At 45.5% G+C, this 9696-nt stretch overlaps 2 non-coding genes across 2 annotated transcripts; both read left to right on the top strand.

Annotated features, from left to right (window-relative positions):
• The first annotated feature begins 1036 nt into the window (after positions 1-1036).
• Positions 1037-1110, top strand: trnan-guu (transfer RNA asparagine (anticodon GUU)). Its single transcript has one exon. It is a non-coding gene; the product is annotated as a tRNA-Asn (tRNA).
• A 3290-nt stretch (positions 1111-4400) lies between these two features.
• On the top strand, positions 4401-4474 carry trnan-auu (transfer RNA asparagine (anticodon AUU)). The gene has a single exon. It is a non-coding gene; the product is annotated as a tRNA-Asn (tRNA).
• Positions 4475-9696: the final 5222 nt, after the last annotated feature.

Here is a 9696-nt window from a genome sequence, read left to right as displayed (position 1 = left end):
TTCCCCGAGATGGGAATAAACTGGTGAAGGTGAAACACATCAGTTGCGGTGTGTTCCATGTGCAGGAGGCCCTGCAGTAACTCCCCACACTGTTTCACACAGCAGCATCCTCTCGGTGAATTACGCTTGGCAAAAAAAACCTATTAAACCAAATCAGTGTCGTCCATTGGATTTTACTGACACCGTTTATACAATTCAGGCTCACCGTTAATGTGGAGAGGGGCCGTCAGACTGTAGTTTCCGCTCCTTCTGTTGAATAAAGATAATTTTAACAGTGTCCAGTGAGAGGAAAGAATTTGTTGTTGGTGGTAAACATTTCTATCTGAACTCGCTGTCACTCTGCTATGACAGGATGAGCTGGGACCTCCTGATAGATTGAAACACACAACTGGTAATCTCTAGATTATGTTGTAAAAACATCGGTATAATGTTATTCACACCGCGCTGTCACCAACTGAACGAAGTGGCTGTGTTTTCATTCTCACAGTGGGGGGAGCTGAGCATTTACCGAAACACTGGGCACACCACCTCCCTGACACAGTGTTCACAAATCAAACTGACAGCAAAGCCTCACGTGTGATCGAAAGTTTCCGCAACGAACATTTGACTCAACAGATATCGGGAGTGAACGTAATCATTCCTGGATTTGAAATGTAAGAAGCAGACTTTTAGTGAGCCTGACGCGATTTGAACACGCAACCGATTGATCTGGAGTCAGACGCGCTACAGTTGCGCCACAAGCTGATGGGGAACGAGCGCCTTCTTTTCATGCTTAAGGGAAGTGATCGCACTACAAGGATTTTACGTTATGAGTAACAACGGAGATCAACAGTTCATGTCTGTTCTGTTTCTTCCCCCTCTCTTTCTGCAGAGGGTGGCATCAGACTGTCCCCGGTGTCTCCACAATGAATGTCCCAGGCATTATTAAGGAAAAGTAAAAGTGATAGACGACAATTGTAATTCTAGGTGGGGCAGGCTGAATTATGAATTCACTAATAGCCTCCCCTAAGCGATGGCGCAGCTTCCGACATCGCCTGTCTCTGTGGCGCAATTGGTCAGGGCGTTCGGCTGTTAACCGAAAGGTTGGTGGTTCGAGCCCACCCAGGGACGCTTAGTTCGCTGCTCACCCTTCGCTTCGCGGCTGTGTGAACTGTAATGGGATAAGGCGAATGATATCCAAACGGAAACCTCCTCTACAAAGGGGTTTCTGAGTTGTATTATTGTCTAACGTTAGGGACTGCGGATGCTGAGAACCCGAGACAAAAAACGAGAAACTCGGCAGGTTTGACAGCACCTGTCGGAGAAAACGGAATTCTGAAATGCTGCGTCTGATTCTCTTTCCATAGATGTTGCCTGACCTTCTCCGTTCCTCCTGCAATTTCTAGATTTGGTTTTAACTGAAAGTTCATTACATCTTTTGCGATGAAACACCTAGACTCGCAGTGTCCAGATATTTAACCCTTTCGAATCACTGAAGTGAATAGATTCAAACAAACTCTGCGATGATTCACTCTTTCTCAGCTCCGCAGGCAGACAGACCTGGGAAGTGAAGCTGTCAGTGTGGTTCTGTATTCGTGGGCTGAGTGGTTTATGCGATGGACTTGAAACCCATTGCGGTTTCCCCACGCAGGTGTGACCCCTGCCGACTACAAAATGAGAAATGTCGTCGACAAGAAACGGAGCTTGCTCCCCGGCTTCTTCTTTAAGATTCAAGTCAGTGGAGGGGGAAAAATATTTCACTCACATTGGGAGTGGTGGGAATCTGCAACCCACTGCCTGTTCGGGTGGAACAAGCAGATATCCGCAGAGCTTCTTTTGATACAAGTGTCTGCAAATGAGACGAGAACAGTGAGGGACATGAAATCGTGATCGAAATGAAGCAGGCACCTGAGGACAAGGGTGTTTCCTTTGCCAGTGAAAGATACTGCTTCACAAAGTTGGGACTGTGGAAGGGAAGCAGTGACGCTGATTATCTTTGGTTGTTGACCTTGTGAATGTTCCCATTGCTGCGCATGTCCGTGTTAGTCAGTTACCAGAGGACAGGAATTCTGCAGCATGGTGGCGTTAGATACGCACAGGGCCAGGGGCGCAATGTCTCCACCTACCTGTTTGAAATGCAGCTCACAGCTTCTTCACACACCCCAATTAATCTTTCTCATTGTCCTGAAGCCGGCATACGGTTTGAATTCCCGATCTGCGGGAATGAGAATCTTTTCACTGTCTCGCGTCAATAAATGTCCCTCAGAACATCGGAGTCAAGTCACAGCGGAAGCTGAAATAGCCTCACACGCTGCTCACGGGCACATTTTACTTTCCCCAACTCAACGCCTCAACCACTGTGGCTCCTGGGAGTGGAAAGGAAACAGTCCCCAAAACCAGTCTTAGTTTTGCGAATCTTCAGAAAATAAGCAAACCTTCATCCCTTCGGATTTTCTATCCTGGGCTGACAGGGATGGGTTTTGTCACTCTTTTGTCGGATATTGCAAGTGGATGTTTTGCAGAAAAGCACCACAATGCAATCTGATTAATCAGGACCTGGATGTTTTCGGTCTTTGGATGTAAGTGTTGTGCTCCAGAACTTTGTTGTTCACAGTTTATAATACTTTTCTTCCCAGTCCCCTGTACCACTTGTCGAAAATGCTTAATTTGCGTCTTGTAATCCTTTCACTGTCTGCTAATGAGGATAGCGTTTCCGTATTTTACCTAAATTATCTTGACCTTGCATACCTCAAGCCTCAAGCTAATTTCACGAGAAACCTTCTCCAGTTCAAAAGCCAACTGTCAATAATGGCTCTGTTTCTTGTCACGTGTCCAATTTCAGATCGATATTGTTAATGTCCCTTTTATTCCATCAGATCCAGGTTTCACTCACAGGGCTAGAACAGAACTGTCACCAAATACATTTACCAATCTACCTTCATCCTTTCGATTGTATTAGCATCATGAACACTTCTCATCGAAATAACTCGAGAGACTTTCATCACCATTTTCTGTGAACAGTTCTACATTAGCTTTGCTGACTTAACACCAATTTTCTTGAAGTGGCTCCTTAGTTTCGAACCTGATTATTCATCTCTCTGCGCACGGAAATGGATCCTTCCCACCCGCTCTGTCCCTCATCAGTGTGTGTAGTTCAAATCGATCTCCCATCAGCCTCCTCTGTCCTGATCAAATCCAGGGGAACAGGATACGTTGGGTCTATGGCGCGGACAGGACAAGTCCAGTACTCACCTTTCCTGTTAGAGCAATTCCATGAGAAATTTTAGATCATAACTTTGGGCGTGTAGTTGTGGCCGAATATTTAAGGTGCTGGCGTAGAGATCCTTTGGGGCTCCCCCACCCAGGGTGGTAACCTGCTGGCTATGCTTTCTTCGCCGGCGATTTTAAATGACTTCCTGTTGGTTGCATTATCGCTCAAACTTCACAAAACCCGTCTCAATAAAGTCCCGTTTTCTCGTGTCTGGGAATTGATTGCCATGCAGGAAATTCGAGTTCGGAACAAACAGCGTACCAGACTCAAAACGTCAGCTCTGTTTACCTTTCCACAGATGATGCACGACCTGTCGGTTTTCTGCAGTATTCTCTGCGTTTATTAGGCGCAAGTGCTGCTTTTCATTCAAGAACTTCAATTCCTGTCCTCTGGTAACTGACTCTGGTCAGTGGCAATTGGTTCTTCTGATCATTAATCTGCCCATTCCCACCGCGTCTTCTCCCATCATTACCAACAGCCCCAGGAAATCTCCAGTTAACCTTCTTTGCTCCAAAGCGAACATTCCCAACCTTGGGAATGTCTCCCCACAATGGAAATTCTTCATCCCTGTAAATTAGGCATGGCGTACACTTGGGAAGAGATTTTGGCAAAATATTGTCAGTTAGGAAATGGAAAAATGTTCATGAAACAAAACAGAAATCCCAGTCTCCAGCTTTGTGAACCTTTAGAAACTCTTTGGGAAGCGGATTTAGATGAGAATGAAAGATGAACCGTCCGACTGAGCAGAGACAGTCCAGACACCGTCCCCTTGTTGAAGAGGCCGGGAGATTGACTCTGATGTTCTCGGGACATGAACTGATCTGAGACATTGAAATAATTGTCGTTCGTGCACATCGGGAATTCAAACCCCTTCTCGCCTCCGAGCCAATGAGGGAACTCGGGAACAGGCAAAACACTGAAAGGCTCGAAGGGCGACGGTCCCGGAGTCAGAAAACTAATTCCTCGTGACATGGATGTGTCTGCAGAGGGTGGGATCAGACTGTCCCCGGTGTCTCCACAATGAATGTCCCAGGCATTATTCAGGAAAAGTAAAAGTGGTCGACGACAATTGTAATTCTAGGCGGGGTGGCTGAATTATGAATTTACTAATAGCCTCCCCTAAGCGATGGCGCTGCCCCAAACGTTGCTTGTCTCTGTGGCGCAATTGGTCCGCGCGTTCGGCTATTAATTGAAAGGTTGGTGGTTCGAGCCCACCCAGGGCCGTTTAGTTCGCTGCTCCACCTTTTCTTCGCGGCTGTGTGCGGTTTAATGGGGTCAGGGAAATGATATCCAAACGGAACCCTTCTCCACAAAGGAGCTGCTGAATTGTATTATTGTCTAACGTAAAGGACTGCGGATGCTGAAAACCCGAGCCAAAAAAGAGAAGCTCGGCAGGTTTGACAGCACCTGTCGGAGAAAACGGAATTCTGAAATCCTGTGTCTGATTCTCTTTCCATAGATGTTGCCTGACCTTCTCCGTTCCTCCAGAAATTTCTTGATTTGTTTTTAACTGAAAGTTCATTTCATCTTTTGCGATGAAACACCTAGACTCGCCATGTGCAGATATTTTACCCTTTCGAATCACTGAAGTCAATGTACAACTCTTTCATGCAGAGCATGTTGCGGGCATGGAATTAGCTGCTTGAGGAAGTCGTGGAGGCTAGTATAATTACGACACTTAAAAGGCATCTGGACGGGTTCATGAATAGGAAGGGTATAGCGGGATATGGGCCAAGTGCTACCAAATGGGACTAGACTGTTTAGGATAACTGGTCAACATGGATGAGTTGGACTGAAGGGTCTCTTTCCATGCTGTAATTCGTGTGACACTGTGGAATTCTCTGCCCAAGGGAGCAGATGAGGCAGCTTCATTAATTATATTCAAGACACAGTTGGATAGGATATTGCATGGAGGGGAATTAAGGGTAGATGGAATGATACAGGTAGGAGGAGCCCAGATGATGGATAGATCAGCCTTCATCTGAATGAATGGTGGAGCAGGCTCGACACGCCAAATAGCCGACTCCTGCTTCTATTACTATGAACCGATAACTCTGCATTTCCCATGGCTAACCTATCTAACCTGCACATCCCTGGACATTAAGGGCAATCCAAATCAAGGCAGGTGAGCAATGAAGTAATGTGAAAAGTGAATGTCAGAGAACAAAGGGACAAGGGGAATAAATGTACTACCAATCAAAGCTGGATTGAAAAGATCACAAAAATTGAAACTAAAGACTGTGTCTGAATATTTGCTGCACTGTAAGAAAAGTGAACGAATTGACTGAAGAAAATAAGTGTGTACAGAGGGTCAGTACAGAGACGTGGTTTTAGGATGACAAGGATTAGACCCTGAATATTGAGGGTACGTGACATTCAAATCAAATCAAACCTTTGGTAAAGGTAGAGGGTTGGCAATGCAAATCAAAGCACTGATAACATGGTAGTCTGATGTCAGTTTGGATTCCAGGTCCTGATTTATCTGTCCTCTGTTGGTCTCCCGTTCCCACAGAGCTAGCTGTTGTCTGTTCTCAGTTCTGCTGGATTTCTATTGAAGCTTTGACACCCCCCGCCAACTATCCCACCCGCCCAACCGCATCCCCCCCCCCCCCCACCATCACCCCGCCCCGGCCTTTTCCACCTTCCCGAACACGGTGGGTGGTATGGTGGCATAGTGGTTAGCACTGCTGCCTCACAGCGCCAGAGACCCGTGTTCAATTCCCAACTCAGGCGACTGACTGTGTGGAGTTTGCACGTTCTCCCCGTATCTGCGTGGGTTTCCTCCGGTTTCCTCCCACAGTCACAAAGATGTGCAGGCCAGGTGAATTGGCCATGCTAAATTGCCCGTAGTGTTAGGTAAAGGGGGAAATGTAGGGGAATGGGTGGGTTGCGCTTCGGCGGATCGGTGTGGACTTGTTGGGCGGAAGGGCCTGTTTCCACACTGTAAGTAATCTAATCTAATCTAAAAAAACATTCAGTCGATCAAGGCCCAACCCATAATCTCCCAGCCTGTCAACCATCAGACAGAGAGAGTCAACTTGGCTGGAAATAAAACAAGTAAAGTGAAAATGTGAAAATCATTGTCCTCAAGTTTCTCTCTGAGGTTCGCACTGCCTCCATCTGCCCAACACCCAATTCTAGATACTTGAAACTCTTGCACAATTAAATAATGAGAAGTTTAAATCCATTGTGTCCAAATCACGCTGCAAACACCACTCTCCAGCACCACTTCCATCTATCCTCATGCCAAATGTGTGAGGCTGAAGTAGCCGCTTGAAAGCTTGGTAAATGCTTTACCTCTCAGATGAGCTACCAGCTGCATGCCCACACTTTCATTGGGACCACCTCTTCAAATCTCAGGAATAATTTCTGACCCTGCCCCACCTCATTTTATCTGATTCTGAAAATTACACTATGCCTTTGTCACCTCTTGATTTTGATTCTTCTGTCACACACCTGAAGGCCTGAAACATTCTACTCTCCATAAATCTGAGATCATCCAAATTGCTGAATAAGAAACAAATAACTGTGGATGCTGGAAATCTGAAACAGAAACAAAAACAAAAATTGCTGGAGAACCTCAGTAGGTCTGGTAGCATCAATGGGCAGACAGTACAGTCAACATTTCAGGTCCAGTGACCTCCTTTCGTTCCAGGTCACGGCTGCTTCTCTCCTTCCTCACGCTAAGTTCGTTTAATCTATGATTGCTATGCCTGCTGATGCACACAGGTTCCTGGTGATGCAGCAGATCCATTATAAAATGTCAGTCTTTGCCCATAGTCTTGTCCCTCGCTATCTCTATCATCTTCTCCGGCTCTAAACCTCTGAACTCAGGGAGCTCAGTAAATGCCCAACATTCTCATTCAAACTGACATCGAACCCCAGGGTTTCCTGATGAAGGGCTTTTGCCCGAAACATCGATTGCTCATCGGATGCTGCCTGACCTGCTGAGCTTTTCCAGCACCACACTCTAGAATCCAACTCCAGGGGTCTGAAGTCTGGATCTCAGAACAGCACAATTAGTTATAGCAAATAGATGTGAAAGACGTTCAGGTCCCATGTATGAGTAAGATTGAGGAGTGCAGCTTAGTCGCAGCAAACTACAAACCACCAAAATTATCACGTGAATGACACAGAGGTCAGAAAGACTCACCACATAACTCCAGTCAAACATTCAAACATTACTCGAGGAAAAGCCTGGAAATGCCCCCCGCCCGTTAAGGCTGCACGGTGGCTCGGGCGGTGGTTCCCGCCTCAGGTAACTGTCTGTGTGGAGTTTGCACATTCTCCCCGTATCTGCGTGGGTTTCCTCCCACAATCCAAAACTGTGCAGGTTAGGTGAATTGGCCATGCTAAATTGTCCATAGCGTTAGGTGGATTAGGCAGGGGTAAATGTAGGGGAATGGGTCTGCGTGGGTTCTCTTCGGAGGGTTGGTGTTGGGCCTTATAGCCTGTTTCCACACTGTAGGTAATCTAATCTAATCTGTGAGAGGAGTTTCTCGAAACCATCACTGTCAGTGTTGGACCGAAATTGGCATCATTCTCCCTTCAGGCTTACGGACCATCAGTGCGCATGTTCCCAACTCCAGCCCATGTGCCTGTAAGCACGCATTGCGCGTGCTCGTGGGACTCCTGCATTAAGAATGGGGTGCGATAACAATCGCATGCCATGTTGGGTAAATTATATGCCATGGAAGACCGTGATTTTACATCAGACAGAGCGATTATAGATTGGTCGCTGAAAAAAAGTTCAAAATTAATAAACACGGAAATTTTCTGAAAGGTAGCCAAATTCAAGGAAGGGTTTTATAGACTGGAATCTAATCAAGAGATAGGGTTTGTTAACTGACAGAATAACACAATCAGAAGTGAGCTCCAGACGGAAATTTGATCGAGGGAATCAGGATGATTACATCCAGTATAACAGAAAACTGAGTGTGTAATACAGGCTATAATGTAATTGAGGGGTTCGGGATAGTTTGTATATAGAATAACATACTCGGGAATGAATTACAGACTGGAACCTAATCAAGAGGATCGTTGTGATTTATATAGAGAATAACGTACGCAGTAGTAAATTGCATCCTGGAATCTCATCAAAGCACCTTGATGCCACACTGGGTCGAATGTAGCCTTGAGGTCAAGGGTTGCCAATCTCATCTCACCTCAAGGATTAAGCTTTTTTGTCCATGTTTTAACCAAGGCTTGAATGTGGTCAGTACCTGAGTGAGCCTGGTGGTCCCCAAGCTGGTCACTCAGCAGCTCACAGCTGAGAGGATGTTATTCGATATGTTACATAGCATTATCGATAATCGGGAGTATACTGATAGGACGATTAATCCTGAGTTGGATGTGTACTGCTACTTGTGCACAGGCAATCTGGCAAATTTCCAGATTGTTGGGTAGATACCAATGTTGTAACTGCACTGAAGAGCTGAGAAAACTGAATGCAGTTTGTATTACACTCGGAGCAAGTGAATGATCTCTCCCTAGAGTGAACTCATTGATGTGTCGGCAGAAGTGAATTCTTTCACACACTCTCACCAGAATGAATGTGTTGATGTATCAGCGGGTTGTGGGACTATCCGAATCCCTTTGCAAACTCTGAGCAAGTAAATAATTTATCTCCAGTGTGAACTCGCTGATGTCACAACAAGTTTGATGTCCGTGCAAATTCCTTCCCATATACAGGGCACAAAAACAGCTTGTCCCCAGTGTGAACTCGTTGGTGCACAGTGAGGTTGACTGACTGTGTGAAATACTTTCCACAGGAGGTTCAGCTAAACGGTATCTCCTCAGTGTGATAAGCACATTTTTCTGGAAGCTGGAATACACTGTGAATCTCTTTCCACATGTAGAGCAGGCAAAAGCTTATTTCCAGTGTGACTGTATCAATCAATATCCAGCTAGACAGGGGAACTACAATCTCTTCCCATAGTCACCACGTTTACATGGTTTCATCATGGTGTTGGAGTCTTCGTGTTAATCCAGGGCAAATGATCAATGCAATGTTACGAAGTCCAGAGCATGTATTGTCAGTTTTCGATAGAGAGTGTTTTTCTCAAGTTAAAGTACAGCCACAGCTACTAGCAAAAGGTCGGGCTGTTTCAAATGTAGCAATTGGTTTTTAAATGGATACCTGTGTTCTGTTTGATGTTTTGACAACAATTCAAATTTAATTAATTTAATCTATGCCCAGGATACCAGAAGACAATGAGATTCGAATTCTATGGTTTTGATCCCTGGAAATCAATCAAATAAGAATTTAATGTGTCCTATGGGGGATATAAACCCGGCATTTTGAAAGTTAGTGGGAAGCAACTGCCGATCTAATACTTTGCTCTCAGAGAAATTGAAAACACTCTCCATCAAAGGTACCTTTTCACGTGAAACACACAGTAAAAAGAAGAGCACCCAGGAAGATCAGCAGTTAGAAAAGTGAAAAC

Source organism: Hemiscyllium ocellatum (assembly GCF_020745735.1).
Source record: "Hemiscyllium ocellatum isolate sHemOce1 chromosome 27 unlocalized genomic scaffold, sHemOce1.pat.X.cur. SUPER_27_unloc_25, whole genome shotgun sequence".
In the NCBI taxonomy this organism is placed as follows: domain Eukaryota; kingdom Metazoa; phylum Chordata; class Chondrichthyes; order Orectolobiformes; family Hemiscylliidae; genus Hemiscyllium; species Hemiscyllium ocellatum.
This window is presented reverse-complemented; position numbering and strand designations above follow the sequence as displayed.